Source organism: Mesocricetus auratus, unplaced genomic scaffold (genome assembly GCF_017639785.1).
Source record: "Mesocricetus auratus isolate SY011 unplaced genomic scaffold, BCM_Maur_2.0 Super-Scaffold_100014, whole genome shotgun sequence".
In the NCBI taxonomy this organism is placed as follows: Eukaryota; Metazoa; Chordata; class Mammalia; order Rodentia; family Cricetidae; genus Mesocricetus; species Mesocricetus auratus.
The window spans coordinates 41,797,984-41,824,355 of record NW_024429197.1 but is presented as its reverse complement, the minus strand read 5'-3'; the positions used below and the strand labels follow the sequence as shown (position 1 = coordinate 41,824,355).

The window sequence follows — 26,372 nt, the reverse complement described above, 5'->3', positions numbered from 1 at the left end:
CTTCCCTATCAGTCAGTTCTGACAATGTTGAGAAGAGAGTTGACATAAGCCTTTATTTCCTTGCCTATAAAATGGGGATAATAATTTGCCATAAGGAATAAAGGAGAATGAGTCACACAAAGGAGTTTTCAACATGCAGACCACAGAATAAACAATGACTATTCATGATCATTTAGCTAGAATACAATTAAATTATATTTCTGAGCTTCAAGGATTTTATTTTCTGCCCTGGGCCAGTACACCTCAACTTAAGCAAATAGGCAACTCACTGCCCCTGGGTTGTTAGCACGTTGATACCAACCTTAGTGTGGATGCCAGATCCACATAGCACACTAGAGCCCAGAATTCCAGAACTCAAGCAGTCCTCCTGCCTCAGCCTCCCAAGTAGCTGGGACTATGAGTGTGTACCACCATGCCCAGCGAGATTTTTTAGAGTATAACCACATATCTTCTGAAGACTCTGCATACTTGTTGAATCACTCATCCATGTCTCCAGGAGATTGTGTTCTTGTGCTTGTTTGTTTGACACTGAATGTCCCAAATGTATTGCTCTCCATCTTTGTTCTAAAATCAAAATCTAATATAAAGACAAAACTGTTTCTCAATCTCCCAGATCAATCTCAGTTAAAGTCTCACAGCAGAAATCTCATGGACCATGCTGATACCCTTCATTAGTGATCGCATGCTGTTGAAACTATGAATGTGACTGTTGGGCTGGCAAGAGGGCAAAGCAGATAAAGACACTTGCTGCCAAGCCTAATGACCCTGGTTCAATCCTCAGGTCCTATATGGTGGAAGGAAAGAACAGTTTCCTTAAAACATATCCTGTGACTGCCACACACATGCTGTGAGCTGCCTAAGCACATGCAGACACATACAACACATACATAGTAAGTAAACAATAAGCAAATAAATGAATGGATTAGTTTATTAAAATTAAAGTGACTTTGTTAATTATCATAATATTTGCTAAGATTATATACCCTGGGGGAACCAGAACTGGGAAGATTCTGAGAGATCACCTGGTCTAAGCCCCATTTTATAGATAGGGAGATGTATTTTACCAGGAAAAAATGAATCAGGTTTGAGTAGAGACTAACCCACATAATGACTTTATAATTTGTGCTCCTGCTGGAATCTGTACTCAGTTGCTGGGTTATGATTTTGTTCCTTTTGCGGGACTTGTGTGTATTTATTAGAGACCGTTGAGATGTAGCACTGGGCATTACTTTCGTGGCAAAAGCACCGGGGCTGTAATCATTATTAATGGATTCCATTATTTAGGAGAGCGTTTTACAGACTACAGAGGATTCATCGCATTGATCTATTGTGCCACATTTGCGTTATACCAGGTAGTTTAAAGTGATATTCTCTTAACTGTTAGGCAAAACATTGTCCACCCTTGGCAGTTATCCCATCAGTGAGACCTTCCTTTGGCCACTGAAAATACATAGTTCTACTGAAAGGAGCCTTTTCACTGGTCCCCAGTGTCCTGAATGTGTTTAAATCCCTCACTACTAAAATGGGAGGATTACTGCTGCTATCATTGTTCTAAAACAAACTTCCCTTTGGACGATAACAGCAGCGGTAAATCAGATGTTGAAGAAAGTACCAGCTTAACTTCAGTTGGCTTTAAAAGGGTTTCCTCTTTAATTGACAAGTGTCATGTATAATAGAGCATGGCAGCTCACATAGAAAAACTTGTGCTGGGCTGCCTGCTGGGACTGGAGTTCTTAATGAACATACAAGTGAATACATTGAGGCAAAAAATTAAAGCTCCCCAGCTGTGGAGTATTCATTCTCTTCACTCTGGTCAGTGTGGTGATCAGCCACACTGATCCCGCCGTGGCTGGTGTTGGGCATGTCGCTGTTGTGTTGCTCAGCGCTGGTGACTGTTATCTCTCCTGGTGGTGTTTGGAATGACAGCATAGCCTCTGACGTCAAAGGAATAAGCAAACAGATAGGTTTTTATTTTCTAAGCATAAATACAATAAGCTGTTTGCGACCCCTGTAGTTACTTCACATCATGGTGGTTTTCTTGTGCTCTGGGCCGCTTGCTAATGTCCTTGAGTGCCCCCCCCCCACCACTTTCTTCCTTCTTTTTGCCTTTCTTCTGCTTCCCAAAAGAGAACACAACTGGATTTTACAGGTGATGTTTACAGCAGTTCAACACACTTGAATAAGCACTTAGAATAATGTCAATAGAGGAAGGGGAGAGGGCATATAATTATCAAATTAAGTAATGGGTGGCCAGTGATATTTTATTTATTAAAGCATGTCTGAGTGGCACTGGAGAGAAAGTTCGATGGTTCTGAAGAGCACAGATTTGAGAGGAATGTTGAGTTTGGAAACGTGGCAGCCTGCAGCCCTGTGTATGGTTTAAATTAAACCTTTTTTTGGAAAGCAGAATAGCTCCAGGCCACATTTAAGGGGAAAGCTACAGCAGAGTGAGCTGGCTGTGGTTTTTCTTTCACTCTCTCAGCGGCCCACTTTCCCTTGTTTTAACACAGAAAAAAAGGCTTTGGACTCCTTCAGACCAACCACATAGCCTCTCTGCTGACCACAAAAAGGAAGCTTGGTGGAGAAGCCATAGGATTAATACCCACTGTCTCTTAACCCGGCGGAGTGTGAAACTTTGTAAGCGATTTCTCTGGGCAGGCTGACACTGTGGTTGGACTTTAAACATTTTAAATCAAGCACAACTTTGAATTGCATTATGCCGCAGCGCTCTATAAATTGTTCTCCGAGATACCATGTTAAAAGTTATTTACATGAATCCCCAGGTTTCAGAGGGATAAACCGCTAACAGCTTTGTGTATCTTACAAAGAAATACAAGGACAATTAAAGATGTGTCTGGGCCAGATTAGCTCAGCTGGGGCAGGGAGATCACCGTCCATCAGAACTGATCTTTTGTGAGCAATGAGACTACAGGCGCATGGCAGAAAAGCTTTCTCATCTTTCATAATAGGAAGATCAAGAGTGTGGATTCTGTTAGTCACTTATCAGCTTTATTAATTAACCACATTATTGTTATTATTGTGGTGCTAGTGCTCACCATGGAATCCCGGGCATGTATACTGTCCCCGAGCAACACCCTCAAGCCCAAGCACATTATTTTTAAACTAGAAAAATATCTTTTATTTTTAATAGAAATTCACTTTTCTTTAAAAAATGTTTTTCATCCTAGAGGCTCTACTTAATAGACTGGTCTACTCAGATGTTAGAAGTAGTTGTCGCTGTGTCTGGAACATTATTTTTAATGATTGGAGTTTTACACTGATTAGCTAATCATTTATTTTGCACAAAGCAGTTGTGAAATTACTCAAAACAACAAACAACCTAAAGTTCCTTGTATTTGTTTTGTGCTTACTATTTTGACTGCCTTGGATGAATATATTTTAAAAGAAATACTTTGAATTTACAGTTCATCTTGTTACATTCTGGTTCCTAAAAAAAGTGTCTAGTTGATTTGAAAAATGCAGGGAAAAAATTTGTACACAGGTTTCAAAGCTTACAGTAACCATGGAGTTAATCTTTGGTTGACTTGTAGTAAGGGGTTCATTAGAGAATTTAGTCTCTACAAGACTTCCTGTGTGTGAAGAAGTGCAGTTGTTTTCTTGCCTGGACATTGCAACACTGTTTAAATACTTTGGTTGGGAGCTGCGGGTTTATTGTGGTTGTTTGCCCAGGTGTCTTTGGAGCATCTGTTCTCTGCCTGCCTGAACTTACTAGCCACCCTGAAGTAGTTACCCTGTGTCTGATCTTTCTCATCTTGCTAGAATTATACTGTAACTAATTGAATCCATTGATCACTGTCTTGTTTTTTTCCATCTTCCTCTCGGAGGAATTAGTTCATAGGGCTCTATAAGCATTAGTCAAGAAAATGGCTACAGAGTTACCAAGACTGGCGCTAAAGGTAACATAAGCCAGAATGACGCTTTTAAGGACAAAACTTTGTCAGCGTTCTTATCTGTGAGAGTTAACTTCTTAATTGTCATGGTGGAAGACAGATCAGAGTGTGTGGTTAAGCGGTGGTCTCAGCGAGTGTGAGAAGAAGGGAGAGAAGCCAAGGTTGACCCTGGAGGTTGATGGCGTGTTCTCCAGGCCAGCCAGCTGCAGTCTGATTGTGAAGCCTGCAGAGGGGACTGAGGTGTAGCATTTCTCCCCAGCTCCCTAAAAGACTTTTCTGACACATAACTACCTTTGCTCCTTTGGCTGTGGGGTTGTTTTGCTTGTTTGCTTTTGTGTTTTGGTTGTTAGTTTTGTTTCCGTTTTCTAATCTTTGAAGTGGATGTTGGTCATCTTTTTGTTCTGCCTACACTAGGTTGTTTTGAGACTAAAGCTAGGCCAGGAGGATGAAATGGTAACATGCTGTGAAAGTGCATGGCAGCCAGGCTCTCTTGTAGATGAAGACATTCCTCAGACACTATCCTTCATCAGCTCAGCATGAGTTGTTCTGTTATGGACGTGTTCAAAGCTGAGAGAAAGAAAAAAGAGTCTAGAACCCTTCTTCCCAGGACAGCGTTTATGCTTTTGGTCAATGCATTATACCCCTGGTTCCTTCTTGTCTCATCCCTGAGGCAAGTTCATGACCTCAGGTGGCAGTTCTCACAGTATCATGGCAAGGTGGAATTTGGAAATTTTCTGGAGGTACAAGCCCCAGCATCTTCTCAGGTATGGAAGGGCAATGGGAGGTACGAGGGACCCAGCAGGGATTTGACCCAAGCTACATTTCCAGAGTCATGCTACAGTGCCACCAGACTTTGCATATTTAAGCTTCATGCTTCTCCAAGGGTGTGTCTATTTCTATGATCTATAGATTCTCCCGCCTCACAGTGGTCAAGACCACAGTCCTAGGAGCCAAGCACTCTCCAGGTGCATTGTAGTAGGTGCTTGGCAGGGAGCAAAGCCTCACTTCTCTGAAACTTTGACTACACTTAATGTGGCACAGGTTTTGGCATTTCTTAGCTTTGGGGCTGTCTCAGTGGCCACACATATGACGGTCCAGATGGAGGAGGTTCTCCACCATCTTCCTCATCAACCGTTTCCTGGCAGCTGCAGCACCCGCTCACATTCCTCAGAGTTTTCAAATGCTTTCACAGACTATCTTCATCTATTTCCATTGGTGGACATGAAGGCTGAGAAAGTAAAACGCACACTTTCCTCAGAGCCCTTTGCAGATACACTTCATGAATCACGATTTTGTTTTTACATTCAGAAACATATCTAAACACTAGTTTATATATTTACAAAAAAAAGCAGAGCCAATCTCTATTTATCTAAGTTTGATCAATTGCAAGCACAGAGGAGACCCTTAAAGTCTAGAATATCCTCTGTTCTAGATGGAACTCTGAATTTCCATTCCAGAGCAACAAATGAAGTTAGAATGGATGATTACCTCAGTCTGGAAAGTAGAAACAAAAGAGATGTGTTAGCTGGTGGCTGAAGGCCGGAGCACATGGACACGCTGTCAGAGCAGCTGGGATTGGATCATAGCTTGAGAATCTCTCTCTCTCTCTTTCTCTCTGTGTTTGTATTATATTTGTGTGTATTTTGTGCACATATTCTATATACTTAATATTTCTAAATAGTTTGAGTGCTTCTGGGCTGGGACACTTGATAGCATTTTTGTTTTCTTAGTGGTGTGGTAGGGAAAAGATTAAATTATGTTTCTGCATGCAAGAATCTTAGTAACAAATTACAGGAGATTTCTCTCCAAAATGAGTTCATATAAAAAGCAAGTCGTTTTTAAAGCAGCAAATGTAAGCAGCTTTGCAAATGTATAGTCATGGAGAACCGTGTTTGTGAAAGCCCTTATAAGTGATTTTATCTGCTGTTTCAAATCATTCATAATATCTTATTCAGAACCAAGTTCATGGAGAAGCTATGTGTGTTACAAAGGTGTAGAGGTCTGAATGTCTGTGAGTTTTAGGCTTCCTATTCTTTCTCCCAGAGAAGGCTCAGTTGGAAGGAAAGGTACTGGAGCAAGGAAATCTCTGGAGGCCTTGTTCTGTGCAGCCTCTGATACATTCATGTCTCTGGATTCAGGGCACCCAGACCACATTTCATAGAGCATGACCTGGAGGAATCTGTAAGGACACTTTGGAAGTTTGTGATGTAGCTGGGTGGTTAAACTCTCCGTGGTTTTCGAATGTGAAGAGTTGGTCCAGGCCCTCTGAAATCTTCTATAGCCACCCGGGTTGCGGGGGTGGATGCAAACCAAAAGTTCTCAGAGGTAACCCAGCACACGTCCCAATGCCACTGACAACGTTCTGTACAAACATAGGGTGTCACAAAGGACAATGGGGAATTTATTCACTTCCTGTCTACTGTCCACCTCAAACAAAACAGTACTTCCAATCAGACCCCATATAGGATGGGGTGAGTCAATAGGACTGTATCAGGTGGCCGTCGAGTCTGCTCCCACAGCAGAGCAGAGTTCTTAGCTGCACCCTCCCCCTGACACAATCCATAACTCTCTCAACCTTTATTTTTTTTGCATGATGTCTAGTGTTTGCAAATGGCTGAAGAAAAACAGAGTGAAAGTTTATATAAAATATTTATACCCCGAAGATCTTTTATCTTGTGTCATTGAAGCGATAGAGAAGTGAAAAATGTATTGCAAGTACATTATCAAGAGTACATTATAAATTTAAATCTCAGATTGAATAATACCAACTGCTAATGTGTGGAGCTTTGGAAATGAGTCACTTTTGAATCTCAGGAATTTACTGTATCAGGTCAGTTACGCTTAAGAAGGAAGTGCCTTAAAAAAATCCTATACCGGAATCCGGACTTACATTAGTAGGCATTAAAAATCAAATATTTGACCTAATATTTATGTTAGGATGTAGTCACATAGGAATGAGATGTACAATCTGAGCTATCTTATGAAGAGTTGCTTTTAAAAAAAAATCAGGTACTTTTGGTCAGAGGAGGAAGTAGGTTTGTGATTAAGATTTATGTGTTTTGTAGTCATAGCGTCAAATCATCTACTACTGTGTAGTTTTGGCTACATTCCTTTCCCCAAGATAGATCTATTTATTTATTTGTTTATTATTCATTTACTTATTGTTGTGGAATGGAACTCAGAGTCTTTTAAATGCCAGACAAGCATTCTCCACTGAGCTACACCCTGAGCTGAGACTTATTTTATTTTTAAAACCAAGACCTACCACTACCAGTTGGTTTTTAGGAGAGCATTTAGTGTCATAGTATTTGTCATGCATTTACTTATTGCATTTCCTAGATTTCCAGTCACAGTGAATAGTGGTTGTTATCATCATTATCACTATGATATTATCCTTGACCCCAACTATGATCGTGCCTTTCTTTGGTGGTATGGTGTCTTCTTTCCCTGTGTAGGTTGGATGTGGATGCAAAGGCAGAGTCAGTGTGCCAGCTGAGAAGCCAGTAGTCAGAGAAAGAAAACGCATGTGTGCATGCAGACATGACTGTGCTGGGCATCTGGATCCTGCTGAACAAAACCAAAAACATTTTGTTGGATACAGTGATGCCCTGGCTCTTTTTTTTGTGCTCAGTATATAATTTAAAATTTTTTAGATTTATTTTATGTATATGAGCATTTATGGATGAATACCATATGCATGCCTGGTTCCCGAGGAGACCAAAAGAGAGCATCAGATCTCCTGTAACTAGAGTTATGTGGGGGCCATGAGCCACTGTGTGCGTTACGTGGGGACCATGAACGCTGGTCCTCTGGAAAGACGTGGCCATGGGGAGCCCTTGTCCCAGTGCTCATTCCCCTACAGTCTCCTTCCTGTTCTGCATCCTTGCCACATGAAAAGTCTAGGCCCAGTGCTCCTGGTTTCTCAGCCCTGAAGAATCTAGAAATAGGAATTTTCTGAAAAATTGTACAATGGTTTAGCATTTTAAGTGATTGCAGCTGTGTCTTGAGAATACTGCTGGCTACAAGAAACAGAAAAATCTTAGTTTATCAGTAGTTTAAACAATGATTTATTTTCCTTGTATAACAGTGAATCTGAAGGTTAGTCATTGTTGCTTTATTTGCTCAATTCTGTCAGGAATCCAGACACTTTCCTAATTTTTATGTCCTAACATTCTTTTCTTCTTGATTAAAAACACCCCCACACACTTCAGCCATTGTATGGCTGCCATCATATGTCCACAGCAGGGTGATGGGGAGATGGCTGGATTTCATTTGCCATCTTTTTCATGAAGTAAAAACTTGTCCAGGCACTCCACAGTAGATGCCACTATATCCAGGGTCATTTGGGCTACAATGCATTGGCAGTTTCTGCTAGGAAATTGGGCAGTGGATGTCGAGCCTTCCAGTCTCTCAGGTGGAGTGAGTGCATGCGAATGCTGCAAATGGCCGCTGCACTGCAGGTGAGGAGTTTCTGCTGCTGCAGCCAGTTGCATGTGAAAGTCCACTGCAGGACCTGAAGTTCTTGAAGGATATATCCACGCCCTCCAGAATTCATCATTATAAAGCAAAGGGATTATTGGGGTAAGAAAAGAGATAAGCAGCCACAGTGTGTTTTTTTTTACTAAGTTATTTTGCATTATATGGAATAGGTTATTGCCCCAAATAAACAAATTGTTTTGGGGGTATTATGTAAATGGACTTCTTGGCAACCTTTATTTACAGTTTTAGTAGGGAAGTTATAAATGAAAAAGTATTTGCTGTTTTCTATTTTACTATGTTAACACCTGAATTTCCTTATACATACTTTCTTTTTTAGACCATGGATAAATTACACTTTCCTTTAACTATTCCATTCTAAAATAAATGTATATGGTTACTACTTGGTATAGAATTTTATAACCTCTGTTGGAAGGGACTCTCTTCTGTATTTAGCTGAACATTCAACTCAAGCACAGAGAAATTCTCCCAAGATGCTTTATAAAAGTGGCCATTTTAAGTGATTATAACTGTGCTTAGAGGCATATATGTAGTTGGAATGCTCATGAAACAAGTGTGTACTTAGCTAATTAAACTCAACAGCTATGGAATTTGAAGAACTCTTGATCACAGCCGGGACTGCACTAAAGGGAACCATACCTGTTTGACTAGAGCACTTCTTGTATGTAATGATTCTTTTTACACCTTTCTGTAACTTGCTATTGTTTTTTTAATATCCTTGACAAATTCAGGAAGTCACCAAGTGTATATAAATTGCAAGAATATGTTCCTAAAATTTGATCTTGATCAATTCTTCTCAGAGCTATAAACTTGGCTTATCATGACCTGAGTGTTAACTCTAGGTCACCTTCAGGGTTGGTCACCAGACATCAGGGTGTCAACTGTGGAGTCTGTGAGTTGCTGTCTAGTTTATGTTCAGAAACATAGAAAACATCACAGGATAGTTCTGGTATATAATCACATGGTAGGCTCGGCTATTAAGTGAAGTCTCTGGTAACACTAGGATGATTGGATAATCAAAATATAGAGGAAAAGGCAAACATGTTTGCCAGGACCAATCTTAGACAATGCTTTTAGAATTATTGGGTTAACATGTATAAACCAGTCTACTATGCCAAGCAATCTACTTAGGATAACAGGTATTGGGCAGTCTTGAGATCTACTGTACGGGAGAATTATAATCACTTATTGCTGTTCAATGAGGCATAATTTGTAGACCAGGAAAAAAACCTAAAGTAGGGGGATGTATTTGTATGACAAATATGTGTATTTCTATCTAGTATATAGTGATCAGTAAGGTACATCAAAACTGTCTTTAGTCTTCATAATGATGTGTAAACTAGGCCCTGATACCTCGTTTCTCAGGTCTGTATCCCAAGTGCCTTGTCTACAATTAGTAGTTGCGCATTTTAGAATTAAGCTTTGAAGGCCCTGTCTTGTGTTCCATATTCGTTTCCCCTCCACCAGAAGATCCACCCACACTGGGCAACTGAGAAGAAAGCTAGCAGATGGACTCAAATGTGGGTAAGTGTATGATAATGTGCTTAGTGGAAGAACAATGCAACTGTTTTAGGATATGGACTCATGGCTGTTAATTATACCTCATGAGAGAAACCCGAGAGTCCCTCTATAGGCTGTCCTGACTCATGAATGTTGGCTAGTCCCTGAAGACAGTCGATCCAAGAGTATTCATTGAGCTCTTCCTTTGCTGGCACTAGAAAGATAATGCTCATGTACTTGAGAACTTACTTCTTTTCCCACATGACTTTTCTGATGTTCTGTAGCGAGAGAAGTGCTCTATGAAATGTCTTTCGGCAATACATCAATCTCTGTGTGGAAGGCTAGGTAACTGTGCTCACTTCTCATCAGGCCCTGACCCGGAGTGGGCTTTGGAAAGGCTAGATGTGATGCTTTAGGAGAAGCTTACTTTTCTCCAAAGGAGGCATTTTCTTTGTAAGGTCATTACGATATTTTGTAGCTATTAAACTTTGCTATCTTGATGATTGGCTGTACACTGAAAGGGATGAAATATTTATTAAGGTCATATCTCTGTTATGTACAAGGGAGCATCGAGTGATTTTTATGCTCTGCTTCTGGGCAGCAGTGTTTCTGCTGGTGCATCTATGTCTGTAGATGTTATTGATTATAATTAAGTCAGTCTGCGTTGTCTCTAGGAACTTACATGGGTTTAAAAATCAATCCCTCACATATTAATTTGAAATACTTTGAAAGGAATCTTAGTGTGATTAACAACTATTAATCCTGCTGTATTTTGAGTCCCAAATATTGTGATTTTTTTTGGTTAAAACATTTGTAGTGCTTAGGTGTGATGATCTGCTTCGTCTTCTCTTAGTTTCATTTCCTTTAATCACTAAACTTTTGAAAGAATGTTACTGTAGATGGTTAGGCATGCCTCATTCAAATCCTGAAGGCTGTATAAATTCTTTATCAGATTCTCTCTGCATATGTACATTTCCTGTACACTTCATAAGGTTATGAGGCTCTCTCCTGCTTGATGCCTCACATGGACTTGATGGGTTAGATGGGGATCACTGGAGGCTGAGAGGTCTGGGCTCTGAGCACAGTCCTGAGGAATGCTGACAGAGCTTTCGAAAAGATTTGTTACTTTCTGTGTACATTTTGAAGCAGATTTGACAAATATATTTATGGTAAATATTGGGGGCATTAACCGTCATACATCTTTGTGAAATTGATCCACACAGACAACAGGAAGGAACATTTAGTGAGCAGTGTGAATGTCAGTGGTAAAGGTCTTGAACCGACAGTGGTCTGTGCCGACCTGAGACTGGTTTATATTTGCACTCGGGAATTGATTTCAGGGACATCTAATACACCCCTGCCCAAGTGGGCCACCTCTGTGTGTGCATGTATACTCTAGGTGTGAATTAAGACGGAAAAGTAAAAAGGTAATGGTTCTGATATGGACAATTCTGCGGTAAAGTGCCCCTTTATTTCTGTGATGGAGAAATAAAGCAAGAGTGTTATTTAAACATGAACTCATATTAAATACACAGCTGAGTGAACCTTTATTTAAAATAGCTTTATTTTCTCAAACAAGAGACTTATGGAGATTATGGGCAGATATGTGTTCTTAGAGCCTTGAATCTAGAGGGTGTTCAGTAAACAATCCTCTTGTGTTTCTCTCAAATGGCACTATGTGTGGATATCCTGCATCATTTCATGGTTCTGAAGGGAACCATGAAATGGTTCTCTGTCTTCTAAGGTTTAAGGTTTGAAAACGTAGGCCTGGTCACAGCATCTTGGTGTTTTCAGCTTTGATTATAGTCTTTTTTTGAAGCTTAATTATGAATCACTGTTGAATATTTTCCATTCACCAACTTATCAGTATTTTCTTTTTCACAAGACTGGCTTCCTTTGTTCATGGAAAGTCCCCAGCTCGTTTAGAGCACAGACTCTATCTTATCGCAGTTCTATTGGAGAGAAGACACAGCTACATAAAACAGAGACATCTGAGCAGGAGTTACTCTTCAGAGCGGGCCTCTATTTATGGGACGCTTAAATGCACACGTCACTCGTTAAACTTATCCTGACTCTGGTTAAAGGAATCTTTATTTGTAAAATTTAGTTGGTTCCTCCCTAAAGCCCTCCCCCACCAAATTAATAATTTCAGAGGGTCTTAGAGGCTTTCAGAAAACACTACTAGTCCCCATCCCAGCAAACTTAAAACACAACATTGGAGATCTGCAGCTTGGTTTCTTCTAGTTGTGCACAAACTGGAGGATTCTAAATAATCAGTGTCCTCTCAACTCGCGGCGTTCCTAGTTTTAGTTACACCTGACAACTTGCTGTTTGTTTCCGGGACCCCTGTTTCCACAGCCTCCTCCAGCCTTCCCTGGAGGAGTGCTCCTTGCTGCCACTCTCACCCCTCTCTGGAGGATCTATTTGTCCTTCTGCCTGTAATGCAAGCCAGCTTTCCTGACGTTTCTGTAGGCTCCCGGCGGGATGTGAAAAGGACTCCATGATTTCCACTGCAGCCCCGACATGTCATCTGGTTGGGTTCTGTATGGCTCATCCTTGTATTTCAGGCTAGCTCCACCCCCACTGTTGGGATAAAATAAAAGCAACATAAGGGAGAAAGGGTTTATTTTGGCTCACGGCTCCTTCGTTCCATTTTCTGGGACACTGCAAAGGCTGGTATTCTCACTCTCTAGTCTTTTGGTGTCTGTTGTGTCTCTTGGAAGGCATGAGAGCAGTTAGCATAGATAGGCAATCTGAACTGAACACAGTCTGCTGGCCTCCTCCCCTGGCCCCATCAAGCTGCCTTGGAGATCGCCATTCACACTGTCTCTAGCACCATCAACCACAGCTCTCATTGGGGTTTCAGAGGCACCCACCCTAAAGAAGGTAGTGAGTCTCACTCTTGTCTCCATAAAGGATCGATTAAATAGAGATACATTGCTTGATAGCTTCATAGTGTTTCATATTCATAATTTACCTGGTGGGAAGGGATGGCGACACTTGTGAATGTAGGTGTAGAGAGAAGCCTAGGTCATCCTTCTGGCCCTTGTACTGCTCCTGGGCTAGTTATGGCTAAGGCTGACATTGTTAGACTGGGCCAGAAACACACATTGCTAGTGAAGGCTTAGACAGGCCTAGCCACCTTAGCACTTGTCATTTCCCAGCATTCCAGACAACATGGGGTTTCTATATGCTTAGGATTACTGTGCTTTTGCCTGGGGGCACACTTTCTCCACTGATACTTCTGTTAACTTCAGGATACATACACCATATTTCTCTTTCTAGTAAAACTGTTCTTCATGGCTGTAGTAGGAACATGAGAAGGCCTGTAATTGACAGAAATTAGCGTCACTGCCTCCTTAATGGGTGGATACTTATCAAAACGCTGTTCTGGCATCCTTGTTGGAGCACTGGCAAAGGTGTTAGGTTTTGATAAGCTTTGAAAGAAATAAACTTTCTTTTATTATACACTAACATGGCTCTTTGTTTTAAAACAGAGAGGTGGCAGTGGGAGAGAGGGAGAAAGGGAGAGAGAGACTTTGTTTCCTCAATGGAAAAGGCAGAAAGCTTATAGAAGACAATACCCACGTTATTAGTATGCTTTTACCTTTGGTCCACTGAGAGACCATGTTGGTTTTTCCATGGGATATCTGCTTACTCTTTCAGTTTCTCTTATTCAGGCTTTTGTCATATTCTATTTTTATGTTCTTGGAAACTATTAAGTAAAAGAGCTGTGGAGAACATTTAAAATGCTAAAATTATTCCAGACTAAAAAGTACCCTGATAGAGATGGTGTTGTGTACCCATCTCCTTGAATTAAGAAGCCAAGCAAATGGAAATGTGATCTATTTAAGAAAGCATTTCCTTAGGCAAAAGCACACTTCCTATACCTTCTAACTGAACATTATTCCTTGCATTTGTATTTTGAGAATAAGCAGAAAATGTTTTGAAAGTAGACTTCTCACGCGTAGCCAAGAAGCACAACGAGGTATAAACCTTGTCTGCAGTGCAAACTGATTGAATCAGTAGAGTTCCAACTCTGCTAGAACCCTGGATGGAGGCCTGGGGAGAAGTTCTTTGTTTAGGACAGGCATTTGGTCTGTCTTCTGCTGCAGATCTGGGAAGGATCACAAGACTTTGCCTCCTATGGCGGCCACACCTGTGGTGCTGTACTTGTGTGCATCTGGCAAGCGTCTGATTTTGTTGGGGGAAAGAGAGTACCAGAATAGGCTGGTACTCGTAATTCTGAGACATAGGTACATTTGGCCTATGGAAAGGGGGCAGATTTCCTCTGAACCCCATAGGCATTCTCTGGGACCAATACAGAGAATAGTTCAAGTGTCTACCTTATGAGCTTGTCACTGAGCATAGAAAGGAATTTCTGTGATGTTTCCAAACTTGGTATAAATGCCAGGGAAGAATCCACCAAGCTCTGAGGACTTCAACCTCTAGGGGAAGAAAGCTGTGATTTATAGATCTCTCTAGAAATTATGGTTGGGTTCTTTCCACTCTCAACCTAGTCTTCCTTAGTCACGTGACCAGAATTCAATTATCTGTGCCATAAATAATCCTGTGAATGGAAGCAGTGTGTTTGGCAGTGAATTTCTGCTTCCTAAAGAGAAAGGAACCTTTAGACGATATTAGAAGTAATAAGTGTATGAACCTCGACTCCAAATGCAAATGGCTGTGAGCGTATGGCCCATCCCTGGAGAAGGTACCTTTAAATGAGATGGGTACATGTTGGTAACAGATGGCAAAAGGATTGATTGGTTATGGTTTTTGAAATCTGCGTTTTGAGCATGCTGTATTTAGAAGTTTGTTTATGATTGGTTTCAGAGCGAAGCCAGTCTGTTGGTGCCTAGGAGAGCTGATCTGGTTCCATTAGCATCATTGAAATATTTAGCAAGAAGCTGGCTTGGGAATGTGCAGTCTTCTGAGCACACCGGTGGAGATAAGGGTACCTATCTTGGGTAATTCTCGTAGTACCAGTAGCCTCTTTGTTTTTCTGCCTTACTCTATGCTCCATGACTAGGAGGTAAGGTCAGGCTTTTATAGTCAAAGGCTGTGTGCCTTCGAAAACAGTCATTTTCCTACCTGTCCTCAGCCAGTAACAATTTACGTCCAGAAGATAGCAGAGAGTGCTGATTTAAGTCATTTTACAACCAGGGCCCATTCCTGAGAGAGAGCAGCTCAGTAAATTGTTTCAAGAACCAGAGCAGTTTTCTTGGTTATTAAAACTTGACTATCCATCTACACAGGGTTCATTCAATTGAGAACGTTTTATTGAATCCAAAAATAATAATCCTTTATATTTGTACCATATTTGCAGTTTTCAAAGGGACTCCTCACATCCATTTTCTCATTTGATTTTTCTGACAACTCCATGTGATAGTGAGAGTAGGTATTGCTACCTCCAAATGACAGATGAGGGACCTGGAGCCCAAGTGCCTGTAAATCCTGCTCAAGGTTTCACAACTACTAAATGACCAGGGCTGGAATCCCTGAGATTTGATTCTGGCCCACAGCTTTCCTTGCTCATTTAGGAAAGAAACCATTGGCTCTGGCAAAGGAACGTGGAGGTCAGCTGGGAAGGATAGCTGCTAGGGAGGTGGGCTGTCTTCCTGTACTTGTTACCCACAATGCCTGTGCGTGTGCATGTTAGTGTGTGTGTGTGTGTGTGTGTGTGTGTGTGTGTGTGTGTGTGTGTGTGTGTGACCCCATGCCTGGGATTTTTCTTTCTCTGATCACAGTGGTCTCTCAGGTTTTGTGACAAAGACACCAGCAAGTTGTGTGGGATTCTTTGGATGGTGCACATTTACAAAGGGAAGGGATAGCAGTCTGTGTATTTTTCCTAGAATATAGGGCCTTCATTCTCCCTTTATAGAGACCTTAAATCTACCCACAAGAAAAGAACATGGATTAATTTCATTCATTCCCAGGCCAACCCTCACTCATAGCCTTTCTTCTCCTTCCTCTCACCTCTCTAGGGCTGGGCTGCAAAGATGTTCCAGAAGGTTGTATCCAGGTAACCCAGCCATGTCACTTCTAACTGTCCAGTTTAGGGCAGGGGGCTTTTTTTTTTTTTTACAGCCTGAGTGTCTTTCGTTTGAAGCTGGTATAAGGGAATTGGTGAAATAAGCATAAGAAATCCATGGCATAGCAACCGGTACTCAGTACCTTCTCGGGAAATGTATCCTGTGTTAGAGGAAGGTGAACAGAGACGTCGGTCAAGCCAGAGCCAGTGTGAGCATTAGACAGATTTGGCCTCAGCTTGAAGCACTGTCATAGCGCTACTGCTCTGCCTCCATGCTCTCCCTCCTCTCTCATCCTCACACGAGAGGGTTCAGGGAAGAGTTGAGTTAGGAGGTGAGAGCATTTTGCAGATGGAGAGGCTCTCGCTGAATGTAGTTGTTACAGAAGCCCTGCCCTGGGTCTGTTCCCAGCCTTCCTTGGTTGTGAAACGAATGAGTTCTCAGCATGACAGGGTAGTTTGCAAAGCTGTTGTCCAGGGCTTTGCTGCACAGTGCTACCTGCCCTGAAAGCAACGTGCATGCTGATGCTTCACAAAGCGCATTTCATCAAAAGTCATGAAATGAAATGGACTTTTGATGAAATAGGTTGGGGAATTCCACATTCAATTATGAATCAGTGAAAGGAGCAGAGATAGGGTGCACCATATCCATTAGAACAATTTGATACTCCTGTTTCATCTGGCATTGGGGTAAGGAGGCAAGAAAGTGAATCTGCTTCTCAGTAGTCCTAAACCAGTGACTAGCCAGGAATCTGAGAAGAGTAAAAGCAGCCTTCCTTTTGCCTGTGATACTGTGCAGTGATAATGTGAGGGATGTAGCTTGGTGGTAGAGCACTGGAGAAATCAAAACAATCAAGTCCCAAATTAGGAAAAGGCCCAAACCAAACAAAAAACAGAAAACCCAGCAACCCCTAGACAGTAATGACAACAGAAACCCACCTGCCAACCAACAGATTAAATAAGGGGCCAGAAATGCAGGGGAATATGGTTCTTAAAGTATGATAGAGAGCAAAGATCTTAGATTTTGATGGGCCCTGAAAATGAAGTCCTATTTTAAGTTGTGACAGCTAAGATTCAAGGGTAAACTTTTGATGGTACCCAATCAGACATGATGCTCTCCTTGAAAGCATCCTGACATGCAGTGGGGGAAACCTTCTGCACTGCATGATGTTATTGGGGTGTGACTCCCTTCCAAACTCCAGTTAAATGGTTTCAAAAAACACATTGTAAACTTTATCACATTAAAGGACCAATTGCCAAACGTTATCCATAGCTGCCTTTAAAACTAAGATTTCTTTGTTCTGATGTTTATTATGACTTTAAGATTTTGAGAAACATATCAGATGGGAAAAATTCTTGTTAGATGATGTCCCTGCTATTAATGTGAACTGTTAGGGGATAATACCAGATAATAGTTAGTGATGGCTTTTTGAAACATTTGGGAACTTTTATTCCTCCCTCTGTTTGTGAAAAACAAACAAACCAAAACAAAATGACAAAAAACACCCAAAACAAACAAAACACTATGCCTGCAGTATAGGAAGTCATACTGTAGTAAGCCAGTGCTTATGCGTTTTCTTGTCATAGATTCTGGTCTACCCAACTATGTCAAAGATAATCACATCTTTGTTAGCCATCTTCTGCACCTGCTTCTGTTGACTCCTTCATTATTATAGTGACACCATAAGCCATTCTCTTACTTAGTCATTCAGCACTTTTTGATAGCTACAGTATGCTCCATTTTAATCATATTTCTGCTACTAAGAAGCTCACAATCCAATGGAGAGGCCCAGAAATGACAGTTGCCAGCTGGTTTCTGGAAGATTTAAAAGTACACTATTTAGACATAACTTTAATTTTTTCTTTTGATTCATGTGTGTGTGTGTGTGTGTGTGTGTATGAGGTGTATGTGGGTGTAGCACGTGTGTCCACAGGGACATGTGGATATGCCTCCTCACTCTGTGTGTACTCCCCCTACAGTGTGTGTGTGTGTAGGCCATAGGGAAATATCAGGTGTTTACCTTAATTGTTCTCTACCTTCATTTTTGGGACAGAATCTCTCTCACTGAACCCAGAGCTCCCCAGTTATCTAGACTATCTGGCCATTGAGCTCCAGGAATCCTTTTGTCTCCATGACCTCAGTGCTGAAGTTATAGACATGACCTGCCCAAATTTTACATGAGCTCTAGACATCCACGAGCAGGTCTTTATGCTCGCACAGTGCATCAAGTGTTCTACTAAGCAAGCCATCTCTCCAGCTCCTGTAGCAAACTTCTGAAGGTGAGCTTGCCTTAGCTGTCAGTATACAAGTGAGAATCTAGTGGCAAACGGAGGATGGGGAGGCCTGGTCTGTGTAGCACAGAGAAAGGCAGTCATGCCCCACGCCAAATAGGTTGAACAGGGATTGGTGGGGTGGCGGGGAGGGCACCAGGAAAACATCAGCTAGTTCCTTTTCCCTCATTTTAAACTTTTTCATTTTGTTTTTATAGATGTTATCTTAAAGTAAATATTGAACTATGGAGGATGAGAAGAAGCAAGTATCAATTAGTAATGGAAAAGGACTTCTAAAGCATACCAGCAGACCAAGTTCTAACAGACTCTTACTTTCACATCAGCTTACTCCACATACCCAAGAGATACTAGTTTTGTTGTTTCTGGTTTTATAGTCATTCCTTATTTATCAAAAACAAACCCTTTCCACCCTGTGGTAAGGAACTCTAATAATTCTTGGGATTACCTAAACTGAGTAGCTCTGTGAACCCAGATAACATCATAATAACGTAATGGTGTGTACCTGCAGGTTTGCTGATGGAATCTCAAAGCAACTATAAATGGTGAGCAAATATTCCAGTATGTTCCTTATCATAGATGCTCACACAGTAGTTTACATGATGCTTGCAGTGAGAGGAGAGAGAGAGAGAGAGAGAGAGAGAGAGAGAGAGAGAGAGAGAGAGAGAGAGAGAAAGAGAGAGAGAGAGTAAACTTGTTGGAGTATCATGTATTACATATATCTTCTCCTTTTCAGCTATCCAGACTCCCCTGAGCCACTGCGAATGAAGAGGGGCTTTGATAAACCATCTCTACATTGGCCCCGTAAGGCCTTGACATTTGCAAACTTTAATTTTTTTTTTGCCTTTTGTCCCATGCAACAGCCACTCTTGCAAATCAACCTTGGAAAGTTAGCATTCTTAATGAAGATCTATAGGAGGCTTAGTCCTCAGACAGTAAATCAGATCTTCCCAGGCACCATTCATCTCTTCCTTCAGTGTGAGCTGGTGTACAGCACCTCACCAAAGCTCCTCTATCTTCTGTGGGCCCATGGTTATCCCTCTGCCCTTCCCCTAGATCATCAGAGATCAGGGAGGGATGTAGTAGAGAACGGCTTTTAGCTTTGAAGGTTACCAAGGTCGGCTGAGATGCTGAGCATTCCTCATAGCTTTAAGGGTGATGCTACCTGCAGAAAGAAAGAAAGAGTGAATGCATTTGAGTGAGGCTTGCTTGCTCAAAAGCTGCCAGAGAGTAAACAACAGAAAACAAAAATAATTGAGGATTTTCAAGTCTTAGAAATATTTTCCTCGGTAGCTGTGTAAATCATGCTAGTTTTCTTCCAGCTTCACAGTTAATTCTATATTCTTTACTAGTTGTTTTATTACATATGGGAGTCTTATGTGAGGTGCTTTTATAAATGCCCAACTGTTTCCCTTGGTCCTACCATGGTATAGGAGCCACCATTCACCGTGTTCATAGGAGGGGGCTGGCTATCACTGAGGTTTAAATATCTTGCTGGAAGATAATTGCCACAGGATGGACTCAGGTGTCCCTTGCAATTGCCTTGGGAGCATGGGGAGGCTGCAGCTTTGTTGGAATTGTCCACTTGTTTGGAAGTTCAGTTTGAACCATGAACATAGAACACTGGTGAGAGGTTACAGTTGGCAGTGGGCCCCAAACTAGGTCTTCATTGTGTATTGAAATAGCTCTTGCTTGTACAATTTCTATTTCTTCCCGAGTAGACTCCATGACAAAGGCTTGGATTCACATGGTTTATTTGGGAAGTGACCCAGTACAGCATGGGGGGCGCAGGAAGTCTTTATAAGCAGATAATTGCTGGTAGCAGCTGTGTTGAGTCTCTTTTCATCCTGATGGATTTCAAATATACCTGTTATTGGTGAGCTGAGAAGAGCTTTGCTCCTAAGCATGTCACCCCATGCTCCCCGTAGGGAAGACCGGAAGATTGGGTGCATATGTGTGAATGTTGTGGACTATTCCTTTACACTATTCGAAGATTTGTCACTGTGACTGGTCTCATAAAAAGCTAAACAGCCAGTGGCTAGGTAGGAGGTATGGCAGGTTCTTCTGGACAGAGAGAGCTCCCGGAAGAGGAAAGGTGAAGTCACCACCCGGATGAAGAGGGAACAGACATGCAGGAGGAGAGGGAAAAGCCAAGCATTATATGGTAGCACATAGATGAATATAAATGGGTTAGTTTAAGTTATAAGATCTAGTGGGACAAGCCTAAGCTATAGACTTTCATAATTAATAATGTCTCCGTGCGTGCGTGCGTGCGTGCGTGCGTGCGTGTGTGTGTGTGTGTGTGTGTGTGTGTGTGTGTGTTTTGTGAGCTGGTGGCCCAAAGAAAAAGCCTGCTACATTAGAGATGGGAACACATGTGAATGACAGCTGTAGTGACCTCCAGAGTGCCAAGAGCAGAGCCTGTGGGAAGACACTAGCACTTACTACCATGTTTGTTTTTGAAGCCAGTACTGGTTTTGGCTGGAATGCATCTAGGCTGGGACCCAGACTTGAGAGCGACAGCTGTGTTAAGTGAACAAGGCCCCGTGGACACATGGGAGGTGGGGTTAGTAGGGGTGGAAAGATGAGGTTTAGCATCCACAAAATGGATCTTTTCCCATGCTCCCCCCATTTAGCTGTGTTGGGTGGAGCTGTCTACTTCTGCAAGTCTCAGTTTTCTTATCTACAAAGTGGTTGTAGCAAGCCAACAAGACCCAAAAGCTTCATCCTTTAGAGAAGCTACAGGACATTATCATCACTGGCAGCCAGTGCTTTCTATGTGTGAAGGCAGGGAACTATTGGGACACAGAGGGACAGTTCTTTGTTTTACAAGAAGCGCCAGAAGAGGAAGCCTGTATTCTTTGAGGGTCAAGGGTAAGCGAGGTCACATCTAGTTAGGGCTCCTCCTCACTTGGTTCTGGGCCTGAAGGAGTTGGTGCCCCTGTCAAGCACCAGGAGAGGAGTGTTTCTCAGGTAGTTCTCAAAAAGGATGTGAAAGAGTTTTTTCTTCTGGTACATTGGTTTGGATTTACAACCCACAAGCCAACCACTGGCCCCATCTGTGTCCAGTTAAGTCTTCTACGCAAAGGCCAACCTGACTGCTGATACCAAGGGAATCTTGACTCTACATGAGAAGTTTACTCTGTCCTCCTAGCAGGAGAACCTGTTGGTGTCGTGTCATTTTCCCTGGTCATCCCTGGAGTTGGGCATCAGGAGGAAGCCCTGAACTCCACCTTTCACTCTATCCAGGGCCCCAGGCCCGTTTGCTGTCCCTTCACCCCACACAGTTAGCCTCTGACTTGAACTCTGCCTCTCAAGAGGGAACATTAGAAAACCCACACCTCTGACTCATGCTCTTTATTTTGTGGCCTAAGGAGGTAAAGACACCGTGAGGAGCTTTTAGGGGCCAGTATGCCGGAGCCTCTTTATTGCCTAGCAAAAGCCTTAAATGATAATGCGAAACCTCGGTATTGATTGGCTGATTCTTGATTCTTCCTCTTTGGGTTTTGAAGTAGACATGATGGTTCAGAGTATTTATATTACTCATTGGATATATTAAATTAAACATAGGAAAGTCCTAAGGCCATTTAAGATGAGTTTACAGTATGGGCAATGGGACTTTATAAAAAAAAAAAAGACAAAAGGGACAGTAGCTTTTAGTTGTGGCTTAGCTAGAGAAAGCAACTGATGACGAGAATGGATCACCAGAAGTCTGGGGGATTCTCATAAGGGGCTGAGTGTGCTCTCCTCTTTTAAAAGTCCTTAGCTACTTCCTCTGAGTGTCCTTGTATATGGTGTGGTGAAGCCTGGTAACAAAAACATTAACTTCTATAGCAGTTGACTCTAAGGCAGGGTAGTTGTCTCATAGGAGAAGCTGTTGGGTGGTGAGGACCAGTTCTGGAATTCTGGAACTATAAATCCCACTCTATGTAAGAGGATGAATGATTCTATAAGAACCTGAATGAATAGCAGACAGACTCACTGTAATAGTACAGGACTTCTAATTTGGGTTGGTTGTTCTCATCCTAAGTGTATCAGAAGGTGATCTAGATGAGAAGGGCATTACAAACAGCTTTAGATTTTATTGAGTCACTGCTCAAGGCTTTGGAAGACAATGAAGCTGGATATGTTAGTGCATACCCTCAGAGGTGGAAACAGGATGTTTGTGTGTTCAAGTCCAACTTGAGTTACATAGCAAAACATTGTCTCAAAAATACCAAAACTGGTCATGTGGCTGTGGTAAAGCACTTGCAGAGATGTGAAAAGACAAAACAAGACAACAACAACAACAAAAATTAAAAGATTTGACCCCTGGTTAAAATGGGGCTGGCAGAGGCAGTGAAATAGTTAATGTGCCTGCCTCCCTTACAGGTTTCCCCAGATATGCTTACTGGCTGTACAATGGATAATTGTCAGCTCTTGTCTGCAGATGCTGTTGCAGATGGAGCCCTGTACCTGCATGCATAGCAAATGAATTCGACTGGCAATCCCCTTTATAAAGCATAAATATGTAATTTGTTCAGCTGTTGTAATTAAATATGTATGTGTGAAACAGCCACCATTCAGGTCATTAATGATGCGCCATGCCAAATTAGAGCTTACAGACAGTAATGTACATTGTGGTACAATGAGGGAATTGCAAATAACATAGCTAAGTCTCTGCTAGTAAAGGATGCATTCAGAGGCTTTCAAAGGAATATTTACATCTGTAACATAATTTTTATTTAGAAGATACATTTTGTTCAGTGTGAAACTCTCTTAAGATAGAATTGCTTTCATCATCAGTTTAGCTTTATTGTTTTACTATTTTATCATACAAATGCCACACACTTTATTAGCCACACTGCTTGTGATGAGTCTTAAGTATCTACTTACATCTAAGACAGCATTATCCCTGCTTCTCTTTACCATTGTGGTTGAATGGATCCTATCATAGCACCTTGAAACATCCTGGCTATTCCACTGAATTAAAAAGAACCTCATAATATTTCAGCTGTAATCCCCACTGATAGATAAACAAGTTCCCCTGGTAGTAAACAGCATTTTTATTTCCATAGAAATTGGGCTGAGAAAAATGCAGTTATCAAAATATAAACAAATAAGAGTGGTAAATTTGCCCCTAGTGTTTTAATTCCCAGTGAATTACTTATGAATCCAAAGAATTTCCTAAGAAAAGTGTCAACCATGGGTCAGAATGACTGTTTTTCAAATTTTAAAACTCAAGAGTTTATAAAATGAGAAAATTATTTCTTACTTTATTCTTGCAGTCTTTGGTTTTAGATTATGTTCTTTGAAAGTATTTGATCTGAAATTTAAATACATTAAAACTATTTTTACTTTCAATCCTTTCTGCATTTGTATTTTGGTTGCTACAGACAATCTATTTTTAACGTGCATGTTGTTTTGACGGTTCATGCTGAGACTACAAGAGCTGACCATCTCGACCTTTCCGTCCAGTAGGGCAGTGGGAGGGAACATCTCAGAGCTAATTCTGTCATGTTCACAGCTGGGAACAGAACATTCTTCTGTGATCCCCTTGCACAGGATTCTCAGGGATCACTTGAAAGCTGGACTCAGTACTGAGTCCTGGTCTTCTAAGGTTCAGTACAGATCAAATTTAAATTGTGTATTTGGTTAAGTATCACAGGAGGACAATGTAGTTGTTGAAAGTTTCATAAACAATTGAAAATGGAAATATTTGACAAATTATTTTAGTTTTGCAGGAAGATCAAGTTTCTTTATTTTCAAAGCTAAAGTTCTAAATTGTATAGGATAGAAAATCTTCATTTTAAACAAACCTAGCAAATGTTTCAGTTCAGCAAATGCATATTTTATTCAAAACAGATGAAAACCTAACAGCAGAGCTCGGCCTCATAGCACACGCCTTTAGAGGTAGTCAGATAGGTGTCTTTGAGTTCGGGGCTAGCCTCGTCTACAGAACAAATTCCAGGACAAGCCAGGGCTGATACATAGGGAAAACCTGTCTAAAAACAAACAAACAAACAAAAAACATAATGGAGAATGGAGATAGGGGAACACTATACCTTGCTTTACCTAAATCTCTGCGACATAATATTAAATGCTTTAAAACTTTTTCTATCTTTCTTGATTTTTCTGCCCCATCTTTCTGTATACCTTTGCAGTTCAGCTCAATGTGTTTCCTGTGCAGTACTAAGGAAACGTGTGACCCCATCATTGCTTATAAAACCGAAATGTAGAGAGAGCAATGCAGAGCTCATGTTATACCTTAACCTTATTGAGAATCACCACCTCCCCCTCAAAATGCTACATGCTTAATATTAACCATGGATTCACTGCTTTCCTGAAGATTTTCTAGATGATCTTTCTTTATCTTAGTTAGAGCTCTTAATCTTTTGATGACCAGCTTTCATTATTTCTACCTGTTTTAGAACTCTTCTGGTTTGGAGCAAGGCAGTTTGAAGGATGCATGACTCATTTTAAAATATTTTAGCCAGTTATAGAAGCACATACTTGAAATGTATACCTGGGAAATTGAGGCAGGATAATCCTAAGTTAGAAACTAATCTTGGTCCCATAGGGATTTCAAGGCCAGTGTGAGCAGTCTACCAACTTATATGCCTCATCTCAAAAAAAAAAAAAAAGTCAACAGCCTGGGTGTAGTTCAGTAGTAGAGCAGGTGATTAATGTGTGCAAGGCCATGGGTTCAAGCTCTATCTTTAAAAATAAATAAATTCATTTTAGATACCTTTCAGAGGTTGAATGTTTTTTCTTGAGTGGCTTTTTTTTAATGCTTAAAATCGCCAAATGGTGATTAGCACTTAGTAGGGGGAATCAGAAAACCTGCTAATGGCCATACCAGAACCAAAAAATGTAGACATGTACAAAAAAGGTTACAGACCTTACTTGGGTCCCTCAAAGGAGCATCCATCCACTTGTTTTTCTGGAGTGGTAAGAGTTAAGAGCGTGGCTTATGATCATTTGGGCCCGTTCGTTCTGGAGGAACACGTGGGAAACCACCAGGAAGTCTTCTGGTCTTGGGTTAACAAGCAAGGGTGCGTGTTAAGGAACACAGCCATTACTGAAAGGGTGGGGACACCCCCAGTGGTCGGTGGCCTGGCGCCTCCTGACACTGCCATAGGTGGGCCTGGCCAATCACATGTGGTGATCCTTTGCTGGCTGGCGTTCCTTTGGCCAGCACCACAGTGAACACTTTCCCTTGGATGTTGGTTTTCTCTTGTGTCTGGCAGCCACAGAGGGCTTGAACTTCAGCCAGAGGCAAATATTTATACACCAGGAGGTGCGGTGTTCAACTGGTCAGGCCTGAGAGGAAGAGGGCTCCTTCATGCCGTCAGCCGAAGGGGACGGATCTGTTTTCCCTCCCTTCCTTCCTTCCCGCGGCGGCCTGCAGAGGTGGGCGCACGCTGGAGGCCATCCATGCACATGCACGTGCTCTGCCGGGGAGGACACCGCTGCCTGCTCCTTTAATTCCCCTCGCAGAGTTTCCCCGTTAGTGTTTTCCCTGGAATGCTGTCAAGCCTGTGACAGCCCCAGTGTGTGTGTGTGAGTGTGTGTGTGAGTGTGTGTGTGTGTGTGTGTGTGTGTGTGTGCCGAGCTGTGAAATCCAGCCGGAGAAGCAAGTTTGTGAGAAATCTGTTTCCACTCAAATCCGTGAGCTTTATTAAAACAAAAGCAGAAAAAAAAACCAAAACCAAAACACAAAAACAAAACACTAGGAACTCGAGGGGCCCGGGGCCCGAGCTTGGGCCCCCGGGCGCCATTTCACGACCTGCGAGGCGACGCTGCCGTACATGGCGCCGTGTTTACCCGCCGCAGCCAATCAGCGGGCTGTGCCAGGGCACGTGACGTGCCACGAGGGCAGCACAGCCATTTCCTTGTTCAGGAAAAAAAAAACCCACAACGCTTGCTCCCTCGGCAGAGTCCTTTGCCTTGCGTTGCATGCCAAATGTTCCTGCAGAATGTGTCTAGCAGACTGGCATTTGTCCACAAAGTTATTTCAGTAGGTAAAAAGTCTCTGCGCACTTGAGCTTCGTGCATTCTCTATGTAAAATGGATTTCCCTTCTTGGCCAGAGGCCAAGGGCACTGCGCACTGGCTGGGTGAGAAGAGCGCTTCTCTGCTGAGAAACTGGTGGACCGACACACT

The 26,372-nt window shown here is 41.9% G+C and overlaps 1 protein-coding gene and 1 long non-coding RNA gene across 7 annotated transcripts in view; one reads left to right on the top strand and one right to left on the bottom strand.

The window, feature by feature from the left end:
• Positions 1-26,372, top strand: part of Nfia (nuclear factor I A) — a 341,159-nt gene that overhangs the window by 67,091 nt on the left and 247,696 nt on the right. The window lies entirely within an intron of this gene.
• On the bottom strand, positions 19,019-25,996 carry LOC110341684. The gene is made up of 2 exons (XR_002383656.2): positions 25,109-25,996; positions 19,019-19,393 (listed from the first exon to the last, which is right to left on the bottom strand). It is a non-coding gene; the product is annotated as an uncharacterized LOC110341684 (long non-coding RNA).